This window comes from Leptosomus discolor, chromosome 2, assembly GCF_034619465.1.
Source record: "Leptosomus discolor isolate bLepDis1 chromosome 2, bLepDis1.hap2, whole genome shotgun sequence".
In the NCBI taxonomy this organism is placed as follows: Eukaryota; Metazoa; Chordata; class Aves; order Leptosomiformes; family Leptosomidae; genus Leptosomus; species Leptosomus discolor.
Window position 1 is genome coordinate 124,084,652 of NC_141392.1, and position 12,040 is coordinate 124,096,691.

Below are 12,040 nucleotides of genomic sequence, written 5' to 3' on the forward strand. Positions count from 1 at the left end.
CAACAGGCTAATCAACAGTTTCCCACAGGGCCGTGCTTGGAGTTTCCTGGCCAGGTACGACCCCATGGGGGTGTGACAACCCCCCGCACACAGACCTGCTGGAGCATCACCAGCTCACACCTTGCCGTGAGGCTGAAATCTATTTCCTAACACAACAAGAAGGATTTTTCTGGGCTGCCTTTGTCTCAGCAGCTTCCTCTGGCGGCACAACGTCTGCTGTAGGAGAAGCTGTGATCTTCATTTCCCTCCTGCCCTCCATTATTCCTCTATATTCCTCTTCCAGGGTCTTTTCCTTATCTGCCACCACCTTCCTGTTTTTCTTCCTCATCCAGCACCCTCCAGCCTCCCTGGCTCCTGGACCATCGACTCCTGTCGAAGTGCTTCCTCCTCCTCCGGCCAATGTCCTCACAGTGATAGCCCCAAGCATCCTGGGGGACCACGGGCATCCCGCGAGGCCCTGTCGGGAGAGGGTGGTGGTGCTGACCCTGCACTGAAGGAAATGGCTCTGGGAGGAAACAACAGCACTGGGCTCCCAGAATATCTCCACAAAGTGTTACCCCAGGGATGCAGAGATAAGCAGAAAAAGCCTCATTTGGGGGGGAAGGAGGAGGAGGTCAGGGCTGTTCCTCTGAGACGTTTGCACGTCTTCTGGCATAAACACCAGTCTGGGCTTTCCCAGCGGGCGCCAGCATCCTTTTTTTTGGAGTGGGGGCAATTGTTTATTCAGCCTCTGCTCACCTTGGGACGTGCAGCTCAGCAGTGTGGCAGCAAGGAATTCACTCAAGGCCATGGGGAGACAATGTTAGGAGAGCCAAGCCCTAACACAGCAGTTCCAAGGAGAGGGTCCCCTCTTTTTTGGTGTTTGCTCCCTTGGGTGGGTGCCAATTCAGGTTTAGGACCCCACTGTGCCTGGTGCTGGAAGGACTCAGGGCTATCCCTTGCGTCTCAGGTGGGACCTATTGGCACTTGGTGCACACATGGGGACACAGTGACACAGGCCTTGGAACAGCTGCCCACCTTGTGAGGATGGCCATAGATGATGTCCCCCATATACCTTGGTGGGTCATCCTCAGGAGCCCCCAGCTTTTGCAAACACCAGCACATGGTATTTGTTGGGTACTACTCCTCGGAGAAGTTACAGATGCTCCCTGCACCCAGAGCATGCAGTGAGACCTCTTTGGGAAGACCCCATGCTGTTTTGTCAGCCCTCAAACGCTGAAGTCCATACCCCGGTGGGCAACCAGATGCCTCAGCACGGTGGACACTGCAGCCAGAAGTCACCTCCCCTTCTTTCCCTATACCAGAGGCTCTCCATCCCAGGAATCTCCTGCAGTCAAGCAATGCCCTGGGATGGGAAACAGGACTGAGGATCTGGGAGACAGCCCCTTGGACCCCACTGCATAGGCATAGCTGGAGATACCAACAGGGCTGTGCACAAAGGCTATGTGTTGGGACATCTGCCTTCCTTTCCCCAGGCGAAGAAGCCCACCTCCATAGCTAAAGGTGACCCATTCCAATTTAGCTGACTTGCTGCTAGATTGGGAAACAACCCAGCTGCCAACTTCCCCTCCAAAACTCAAGACTTCTCCAAAGTCCCAGAACAGCATAATTTTACCCTTAGGTCTCAGTTTAAATACATGCACGTGACTGCGTTGCAAGGAGTATGAAGCACGCTTGCTGTTTCAGAGCCAGCTCCATCCGCTTTTCCCAAGCCAAACCTGCTGCCTTCCTCCTGCTATATTTATCAGAATGATTTAGCTGGTTGGAAAGTGCTTGGGGAGGCAGTGGGGGCGGAGAGACCTTGGAAATCAGCCATGGGAGAAAACCTGCGGCCGCCTCCATCCTGATGTAGCTGTTGCAAGATGCTCTCACGTCTCCCTCAGGGTAATTCCAGTGTAAGGCTGGGAGGCTGCTCATCATTTGTTGACTTGCTTACGCTCTACAGATAATTTTTAAGTCTTTAGCACCCTTGTGCATGGCCAGCTGGGCTCGTTGTCCTTGTGCTAGAGACCTGCTTGCCTCCCAAACCTTCACAATCCTCATCTCCAACTGGGGATTTCCAGGATGAGCTCGTGCCACTTTTATTCTGCCCAGAAGATGGTCCAAAGCAATTTGTCCTCCCCCTGTCCCTCAGTGCTGTCCCTCTGAACCCATAAGGAAAGTCAGCCTAAAATGGGAATTCTCACTGATGCAAGTGGGATTGGTGCTTTTAAGGACCTAAAAGATTTTTGACACCTCCCTGCTATCCTGTGGCAGGGAGATCAGAGGAGAACAGCGCAAGAAACCTCACCAAAACCCCCACAGTGAGAAAGGACAGAGTGCAGCTGCCTTTTACTCCTCTTTTTTTTTGCACACCTTGGTAAGATCTGTTCCCAGCTGGAAGCCCTGCCCGTGCCAGCCAGGAGGTACTTGCTCAAATCTCTGCAGCTGCAGATGTTGAGCAAGCTTCACAAGTGGTTTCTGCTGTGCACCACAGCACACGCACTCCTGTTGGGCCATCGGGCTTGCAGCAACAGAGGTTCCTCTTTGCCGTGGAGATTTTATGGTGCTCAGCTTTCTGTTCATTCCTGATGCACACACCCCTTGCATTTCAGTCTCTGATGGGGTGTTTTTCTTTCTGTGCTGTGATGAAGCAGGGCTCTGCAGTTGGTTTATTTAGCTGCCAGCAGGCACTTTAAATGCTCCCACCAGCTTCTGTGAGGGTCAGTACTTGCTAAACGCTGTGCAAAGAGGCTGTTTCCAGCCTGAGCAGCCGGCAATGGCGTCATTGGGCTGGGACTTGATTCCATCGCCTGTAGACGCAGATAAGGATGCTGCAGCTCCAGCATCTCATCACCTCCTGATTTTCCTCGCCTCTGAAGTGGATCTGCCTTTGTTTCATTTAGGGGTGGGCAGAAAGTGGAGGCGACCACCGGAGCCCGTTCTGGAGGGACAGAGGGCAATGACCACATCTGGAGAGGTCTAGGGTTGAAGGTGAGGCGAATCATCCCTGCTCTTCTCTCCCCACTCCCTTGGAGGGCTGCTGGTGTGAGGGACTTGACGTGGCACTTCTAGGCACAGTTTAGTGGGCAACAGTGGTCTTAGGTCAACGGTTGGACTTGATGATCTCAGAGGTCTGTTCCAACCTAATGATTCCGTAATTCTGTGACTTTCCCCCATAAAGCTTAAATAGAGATGGGATGAGATAGCCCAGCCCCCTAGAGGTGTTCAGGACAGCAATTCCCAAACAGACATGGGATGAGGTGGTGGAAATCGCTCTCCAGGAACGAGACCTGTTCAAAGTGATGACGCTGAGACCAGCTTTCAGGTCTGCCGGGAAGCGGCAGCAGTAGCTGCTTGACTCTGCAGTTTTCTGCCTAGCTGAGGAAATATGCTCCACCCATCCCTTTGTAAAGCCTTCCCAGACCACGAGATGGCATCAAAAACCAGTGCTGCCTAAACTAGACTGGTTTCCCCTCTGGTCTGACCTCATCCAGCAAACTCAAAGGTTCCGAGTGGGATCCTGCTGGGATGGACGATGCAGCGTGCCCCTCCTTGCAGGGACGGGACATTTCTGCCTGTGGGAAACTCCCCTGTCAGATTCCTCATCCTGCACAATGTTTATAAATAAATTAAAATGAAATAAAATGTGCTTCCAGTTTCCACCACCCCCAAAACAGGTCATGCTGTCTTTTAGGTACCTGTCTCACCCAGTCCGTAGTCCCTCACCACTGACCCTCAGAAAACCCTCCCAGCACTTTGCCCTTCCTGCCCCAGCATCTTACGAATGACCCTGATTTCCAGTCCCACCAGTCCTCCTCCTATTTCCATTTCCCCCTGAGGCTCATGTATAAACAAAGCAAAGAACAGGGAAAAACAGGGTTACCGGGAGAAAATGGGTCCCGGGTGGCTGGCGGCATGTGACAGACCCTCACACGTCATCGAGAGCCTGGCAAGGTGCCTGATGAGATAACCTTTCACCGGAGCACCAAGGAACACCCATTTCTGAAGAATCTTGGGAGGTTTTCCTTCCTGCCAGGAGTCAGCAACCCTTCTAGCTTGGCAGGCAGGTGAAGGGTGAGGGCAGCGAGGCCAAGTGATTGCAGCAGGGCTGCCCATGGGCCAGGACTGCTTCTTCCACCATCTGGATTCACCATGGGATGGACCCTTTATGCCTCAGTTTCCTTTCTGCAAAGTGGACACCAATAATGGCTCTGCAGAGAAACTGGTATCTCCCTGAACCTGAATTCTTCAAGACACAGCCTCCATCCCTTTATCATCTATCAAAACCAAACACAACACAGGATAAATACTTTAGCTTGAGGAACATCACCACCAACAAAGAGTGTTTCACGATGTAAGCAGAAGAGATTAAGAAATGGAGATAAATTCAGTGACACAGATAAAAGTCTGAGGGTCTCTTTGAATAGACAAGGGCAAGTATAGCCCCGTTCCTTGGCCAGCCACTTTGGGAAAGCATCATCCCAACCCTGTATCAGTAGGGAAGACTCACATTAGTGTAGGAGCAAGCCCCATCAGCCAAGAGCCCAGGTGCCTACTTTGCTTTGGCTCTTGTCTTGGCCACAGCCAACCTCTGAGGCTGTGGAGAAAGGCAAAGTTGTTAAACACTCCCCCCAAAAGCTGTGCCCAGAGCTCTCCCTGTAAAGTCAGGATGTCAAAGCTTCTTTCGATAGAAGGCACTGACATGCTGGTCCTGCAGAAGTGCAAAGAACACGAAAGGAGTTGTTGTTTTTATCTGTCCCTCTGTGCAGTTCTCACAGAAAAATGCTCTGGATGTAAATTTTTGTGGTATGTGTCAGTGCCTCGGTTTCTCTCTCACTTCTTCCAGTGGGTTTCCTCCTCTGAGGCCAGCTGGGGGTTTCTTTTTGAAGCACAAGAGTTGTCCCCATCCTTGGATTTTCTTACGCAAACCTGTCATCTGAGTAGGGGGTGACCACCGAAGGGCACGGAGGGGAAGTCAACTCCCGATTTCCGTCACAAGCCGGGACACATGGACAGAGACTGCGGCCGGGCAGCTCAAAAGTATGAGCTCAACAAGTGATGAGAGGAGGAAGTCAGGATCAGGTGCCCAGGGAGAGCAGCTGAGATCTGAGCACTTGCCACCACTCTTGAATTTCCTGGAGGGTGCGGTACAGGAAGAGCAAGACCAAAGTCAGGCTCATGCCACAAAGGGAAATGAGGCCACAGCATCTGCCCCAAAGTGTCTGTACCTGCCTGACACCTCACATGGAAAGCACATGGGAAAGGTACCCTGGAGGTAAGGTGTTTCCCAGGAGGGACACCTTGGTGTACTTGGGACCCTACCAGCTATCGAAGCCCCAACCAGTCCCACATTGAAGGCGGGACAGTACTGAGGGGCTCACCCAGACCGAAGAGCTGAGGAAGAAGCCCCCTTGCTGGAGGACAGAGTAGATGGAAAAAGTTCCCGTAGACTCAAAAATCATTCAGAATCATGGAGGGAAAAAAAATCAGTCTTGGGCTGCTAAGCACAGAGGTCCACCTCTGGATCCAAGAGTACCACAGCCAAAAGTTGGTGGGAGAGCCAGCAAAAGAGGTCTGGCAACACTGAATAAATGAGCAGTAACATTCACACCTGGATCATAGAATCATTTAGGTTGGAAATGACCCTTAAGATCACAGAGTCCAAGCGCAAACCTAACACTGCCAAGTCCACCACTAAACCATAGAATCATAGAATCATTTAGGTTGGAAAAGACTTGTAAGATCATGAAGCCCAACTATTAACCTAACACTGCCAAGTCCACCACTAAAACACGTCCCTAAGCACCTCATCTACACGTCTTTTAGATACCACCAGGGATGGTGATTCCACCACTTCCCTGGGCAATCCATTCCAGTGCTTGACAACCCTTTTGGTGAAGAAATTTTTCCTAATATCCAATCTAAATGTCCCCTGCCGCAACTTGAGGCCTTTTCCTCTCATCCTATCACTTGATACCTGGGACAAGAGTCCAACACCCACTTCACTATAACCTCCTTTCAGATAGTTATAGAGGGTGATAAGGTCTCCCCTCAGTCTCCTCTTCTCCAGGCTAAACAACCCCAGTTCCCTCAGCCGCTCCTCACCAGACCTGTTCTCCAGACCCTTCCCCAGCTTTGTTGCCCTTCTCTGGACACGCTCCAGCACCTCAAATTCCCTCTTGCAGTGAGGGGCCCAAAACTGCACACACTATTCAAGGTACAAAGGTCTGTCTCAAAGCAGACGCAGGATGAGTTTTGCTCTCAGCCTCTTTTACATGCCAGACACGAAGACAAACATCTCCACCTTCAGATAAGAGCTGTTTTGCAGCTCCTTGGCCACAGCATGGACTTAGCACAGCTGATGGTGTTTGTTTGAAGCTGAAGGAGGGGAGACATCCCAGCAAGATGACATGGATGAAACAAGGGAGCCAAGGAGAGCTTTTCAGTAGAAAACATGAGAAACGCTATTAACGTTTAACTCAGACAAGGATTTTGCCTTGCGTTAGAGCCAAGGTTCAAGTTTGCCACTATGCAAAGGGACATAAATTTTGCAGGAGCAAATAACAGCCCTGCCATTGCCTTCCCAAACCCAGCCAGGGCCTGCAGGCTCTGCCCTCGCCATCTCTCTGCTCACCCAGACCCGGATTCGATTTGTCCCAGCAGTGGTGGGAAGAAGATTTTTGCTTATTCACCCTTTCCTGAGTCACCTCGGGGCAAAGTCACCTGCTTCCTCATGTGTTTGTCTGAGTCACGAGGCGCCGCGGGGTTGCATAACTGGAGTTCCCTGTTTGCAAGGATTTGCAGAGAGCAGGGGAGAGGGTGCTGCAGGAGTCTCCAGATCTAGAAAGGGCCTTCAGCCTCTTAAGGAGCACCAGCAGTGTAAGCCAACAGGGGCGCATGGCGGTTGGAGGCCACCAAGACCCCCCGGTTTCCACCTGCCTTGCTGCATGGATGGAAATCCAGGCTCGGTGTTGGATTTAGCTCTGCTGATGCCTTCATTGCATGGCTGAGCGCTGCTGCCTCCTGCTCCGCCGTTTTTGGATTAGATACGGACCAAACCTGCAAAGTGGGAAGGAGGAGAGCTGCAAAGCCAGGCTCTGCCCGCAGAGCAACCCTTCCCACGTCTCCCCCCATGGCCGGGGAGCCATCCCCGTGGCATTGCGGCACTTTGGTTCTCTCTCATCCACAACAGGAGCACACAGCCCCCTCGCCCAGCCAGCAGGCAGGGCAGCCTGGCCAGCCTCTTGCTCAATGCAGGCAGCAACGCTCATTTTCTGTCTGGGCAGAAAAGTCTGGTCAGCAACCCCCCAGCTGACACTAGATAAGCCTAAATCCGGGAGAATTAGCCAACAGCCAGTCCAAGGCATATTTTGGTGGGTTTTTTTAAAGCCACGTGCTCCAGCAGTAGCTTTGGCAGTCGCTGAAAGCTTGGAGAGTGAAGGTTTGAACTTGGGATGTCCCAGCTCCCATGGAGAGGTGAGAATTACATCAGTGTCTAACCCTTTCAGTGAGGAATTATCAGGCAGGTTTATGGCTTTATAAAGTCCTGCTTACCAGTTGCCCTTGGCGAGTTATTTACTTTGCCAGCTGATCCAGCTGTAATAATGGTTATTATTCCCATCAAAACCCAACCGATGAGTCTCAGGAGGTGTTCTGCTGCTGCAAGGGCAAGCAAGTCAGCTGCAAAATCTACAGAAGCGATAGACCGCTGTAGAGATGCAGATATAACCCACATTCAAATCCATTAGTTTGCAAATTTGTGTACAAGACGTACATCTGATGCGCATTTTCAAATCACTGAGACACTAGCTTTCTGTTTTACAGATGAAAACCCCAAATATGTTGTCTAAAATGACAAGGGAGACCAATCTAATCTGGCTAATTCTCAATTTAAAGCAATAAATGCTGATACGCACCCTTGAAGTAATGTCTCTTGGGCCAAAAATGAGTTTTTATTTCATTAATTCCATTAATTTAATTTGTTCCCCAAATGTTTCATGTTGGGTCACCTGCAACATTCTGTAGATTAGGTCATTCAACATCCCATGACAAGATGGACAGGAAGAGCAAAACTGGCACTGGGAAGGGCAGCGTCGACTTTCAAGGATGAATCATGATGCCCAAAGAGGGACATGAAGTCAAGAATACAAGACCTTCAAGGGCAAATATTGTAGTTTCAGTGGTAAAATCTCAGTGTTTAAAAGTGAATTCAGAAAACTGTGGGTGGATACACCCAGAAGGAGGTCTGGCAGCCCAGCTGGACAGTGCAGGCTTTGGGTTCAGGGAGGAGCACGCTCCGCTCCTATCCTAGAATCACAGAATCGTAGAATACCAGGTTGGAAGGGACCTCAAGGATCATTTAGTCCAGCCTTTATTTCATACCCTTGCCATAAGCAGTACCGATTTCAAACCCTGGAGATGAAAAAAAACATACCTACAGTATTTAGGTCTGCTTTTTTTTTTTTGGTGGGAGATGAATATGCATAGAAACTTTTTTTCTTAAACTTAGAGGTGTTCCTCCTTCAGCAGCTTTGTTGAAGCAGGGACACCATGAGCTCATCAGCAGTGATTTAACAAGCTATAAGAGAAGGTTGCTCCAAAGACTGAAGCTTTCCATGGCGTGTGCACATGCCATTTATTTCTCTGATACACTAAAAAGTCAGGCTTGATGGGGCTCTGAGCAACCTGACCTAGTTAGAGATGTCCCTGCTTACTGTAGGGGGATTGGACTAGATGGCCTTTAGAGGTCCCTTCCAACCCAATACATTCTATGATTCTATGATAAAAAAATCCCACAAAAGTAAAAAACAGGGTTGTTTCACGCCTAGTTTGGGCACACAAGGGATTTACAGGCTCCCTGGGGAGCGTCTCTAATGGGAAAACTTTCCTGGCTGCCTTCAGCTTCATCTATATAAACAATTTATGTCAAAAATCGGCATCTTTTTGGCCCAAACTAAAAAAAGGGATGGCAACTTCAACACTTCCCCAAAGAGGGCAGACAGGGCAGCAGTGTGTGAGTGAAGTTTTAGTTCATGGTTTCGATTCCTGAAAAGCCACAAAGTGTTTGCAGAAAAACAGGCAGTTGCTCCCACCAAACAAAGAGGGGACGAGCCTGGCATAGCCCAAAGGATGGGCTCCGTAACGAACCGAAAGGTGTTTTATAGGGCTGCACAGGATTAAAATCACTAATGTGCAGCTTCTAGGCAAAGACCTGTTTGGAGGTATTGGGAGTAAAGAGGTAACTGCAGCAAGTTACTGGGAAAAATGAGCACTGGTGATTCCTGACTCCAGCTCCCCGGCATCACACACCGTGCCCGCATGGTTAGTGGTGCCGAGGACTTTGAAGCCAGGTGGTACAATGGGCAGGACAACAATCGAGTTCTTTTGCCTGTGTTTTATGTCAACAAAACCTTGTAGGCAACAGGGAAACCTGCAAAATCAAAAAGTAACGAGCAGAGCAAAGAAGTCCTGTGTGAGTCAGAGGGAGGTTAGGTGGGTTACAAGTGATTTATTCACTTTTTAATTATTATTTTCATTGCCAAAGCATAAATAAAAACATAGCGAAGGGCTTTACTCTCTGCTGGTTAAAAATTACATGTAAAGGCAGGCAAAGATCCAAGGACCTTTGCACACAGTGTATTGAAGCATAAATACACTTAAACACAGCAACAGCATCTCCAATTTTACTGCATAAATATTTAGGTATACAGTCAAGTGTATTAAATATAATTTTAATGATTTTTTTCATCACTTCACTAGGAAGCCTTCTAAACTAAAATCAATCTTTAAAATGTAAATGTCACCAAAAAATTATTGGCTACAAATGGAGCAGGGGAAAGAAAGTATACTCGCTGATTTTCTAGAGAAAATACATAACAAACCTTCCAAAAAACAGAACGCAAATACCAAAACTTATGTAAAAATATGTGTGTAAGGCACAATGCTTGTAAAAACGCCACAGAGAGAGAGGGATCCCACCAACTGCCAAGGGATGCACACGTTACCTTGCAGAAACGCTCTCAGGTGGCCAGAGAGTTTGGAGCAGCCTTGCCCACATGCTGGAAAGTTGGGAAGAAATGAGGATTAAACGTCTGCTTTTATTCCATCCCGTTTAAGCAGCTGCTTGTGTCCTGCCATAAAGCCTGAGCTCCTATAAAGCATCTAAATCTTCCTGAAAGTGTAGAGAAGCTGGTCAGCAGCATTGCATCCCTCTGACCTCTGCAGACCAGCCTTTCTGCTCCATCCTTGCAGCACCGTGGACTATCCCTGCTGCTCTCCGTTCCTGCTAAGGAGGCCTCAGGGCTCCCCCTCTGAAATAAATCTCAAGTGATTCCCTTTGCCAAGCTTTGATTTTTCACACTGGGTGCTGGATGTCAGTGGACTTTTGATCACTGATTAGAGTTATTATTTTCTATTCCAGGCCAAATGATCTGTCTGCTTCTGAGGGTGGGGAGGAATATATTTTATCCCCACCTTCTTCCAGAAAGGGGTGAGAAAGGAAAAAAACGAGTGGTCTTTATCATTAAAGAGAAGTTCTTGCATCATTATGGTTTAGAACAGGGTTGAAACTGGCTCTTAAGAAGACCATTCTGTGCTGTCCATACTACTTCTGAAAATCAGCCAAAACATGTTGATGTAGTGCTTCTAGACATAGAATCATAGAATCATTAGGTTGGAGTAGACCTTTGAGATCATCAAGTCCAACCATTGACCTAATACCACCGTGCCCACTAAATCACATCCCAAAGTACCATATCTACATGTTTTTTGGCAGCCTCCAGGGATGGTGACTCCACAGCTTCCCTGGGCAGCCTGTTCCAACGTTTGGCCACTCTTTCAGTGAAGAAATTCTTCCTCATGTCCAATCTAAACATCTCCTGGCACAGCTTGAGGCCATCTCCTCTTGTCCTATCACTTGTTCCTTGGGAGAAGAGACCGACTCCTATCTCACTCCCAACCCCCTCTCAGGCAGCTGCAGAGAGCGATCAGGTCTCCCCTCAGCCTCCTCTTCTCCAGGCTGAACACCCCCAGCTCCCTCAGCCGCTCCTCACCAGACCTGCTCTCCAGACCCTTCCCCACCTTCGCTGCCCTTCTCTGGACACGCTATAGCCCCTCAAGGTCCTTCTGGCAGGGAGGGGCCCAAAACTGCTCACAGGATTCGAGGGGCAGCCTCACCAGTGCCGAGCCCAGGGGCACGATCCCCTCCCTGCTCCTGCTGGCCACCCCATGGCTGATACAGGCCAGGATGTTGTTGGCCTTCTTGGCCACCTGGGCACACTGCTGGCTCATGTCCAGCTGGCTGTTGACCAGCACCCCCAGGGCCTTTCCCGCCGGGCATTTTCCAGCCACTCCTCCCCAGCCTGTAGTGCTGCGTGGGGTTGATGTGACCCAAGGGCAGGACCCAGCACTTGGCCTTGTTGAACCTCATACAATTGACCTCGGCCCATTGATCCAGCCTGTTCAGGTCCCTCTGCAGAGCCCTCCTGCCCTCGAGCAGATCAACACTCCCACTCAACTGAGTGTTATCTTCAAACTCACTGAGGGAGCACTCGATCCCCTCATCCAGATCATCGATAAAGATGTTAAACAAGACCGGTCCCAAAACTGAGCCCTGGGGGACACCCCTTGTGACCGGCCGCCAGCTGGATTGAACTCCATTCACCACCACTCTCTGGGCTCGACCATCCAGCCAGCTTTTAACCCACCTTAGTGTGCAGCTGTCCAGGCCATGAGCCACCAGCTTTCCTAGGAGAATGCTGTGGGAGACAGTGCCAAAGGTTTTGACATGGGTTAGTGGGCATGGTGGTATTAGGTCGACGATTGGACTTGAAGATCTTAGAGGTCTATTCCAACCTAATGATTCTACAATTCTAAGAGATGCAGGCAGGATGGAGAAGGGATGCAGGCAGGATGGAGACTGGATAGCGGTGGGATGCAAGCAGGTTGCAGAAGGACAGTTAGATGGGGTGGAGGCAGGCTGGAGGAGGGAAGCAGGCAGGCTGGAGAAGGGATGCAGGTGGGATGCAGGCAGGATGGAGGCAAGATGGTAGAAGGATGC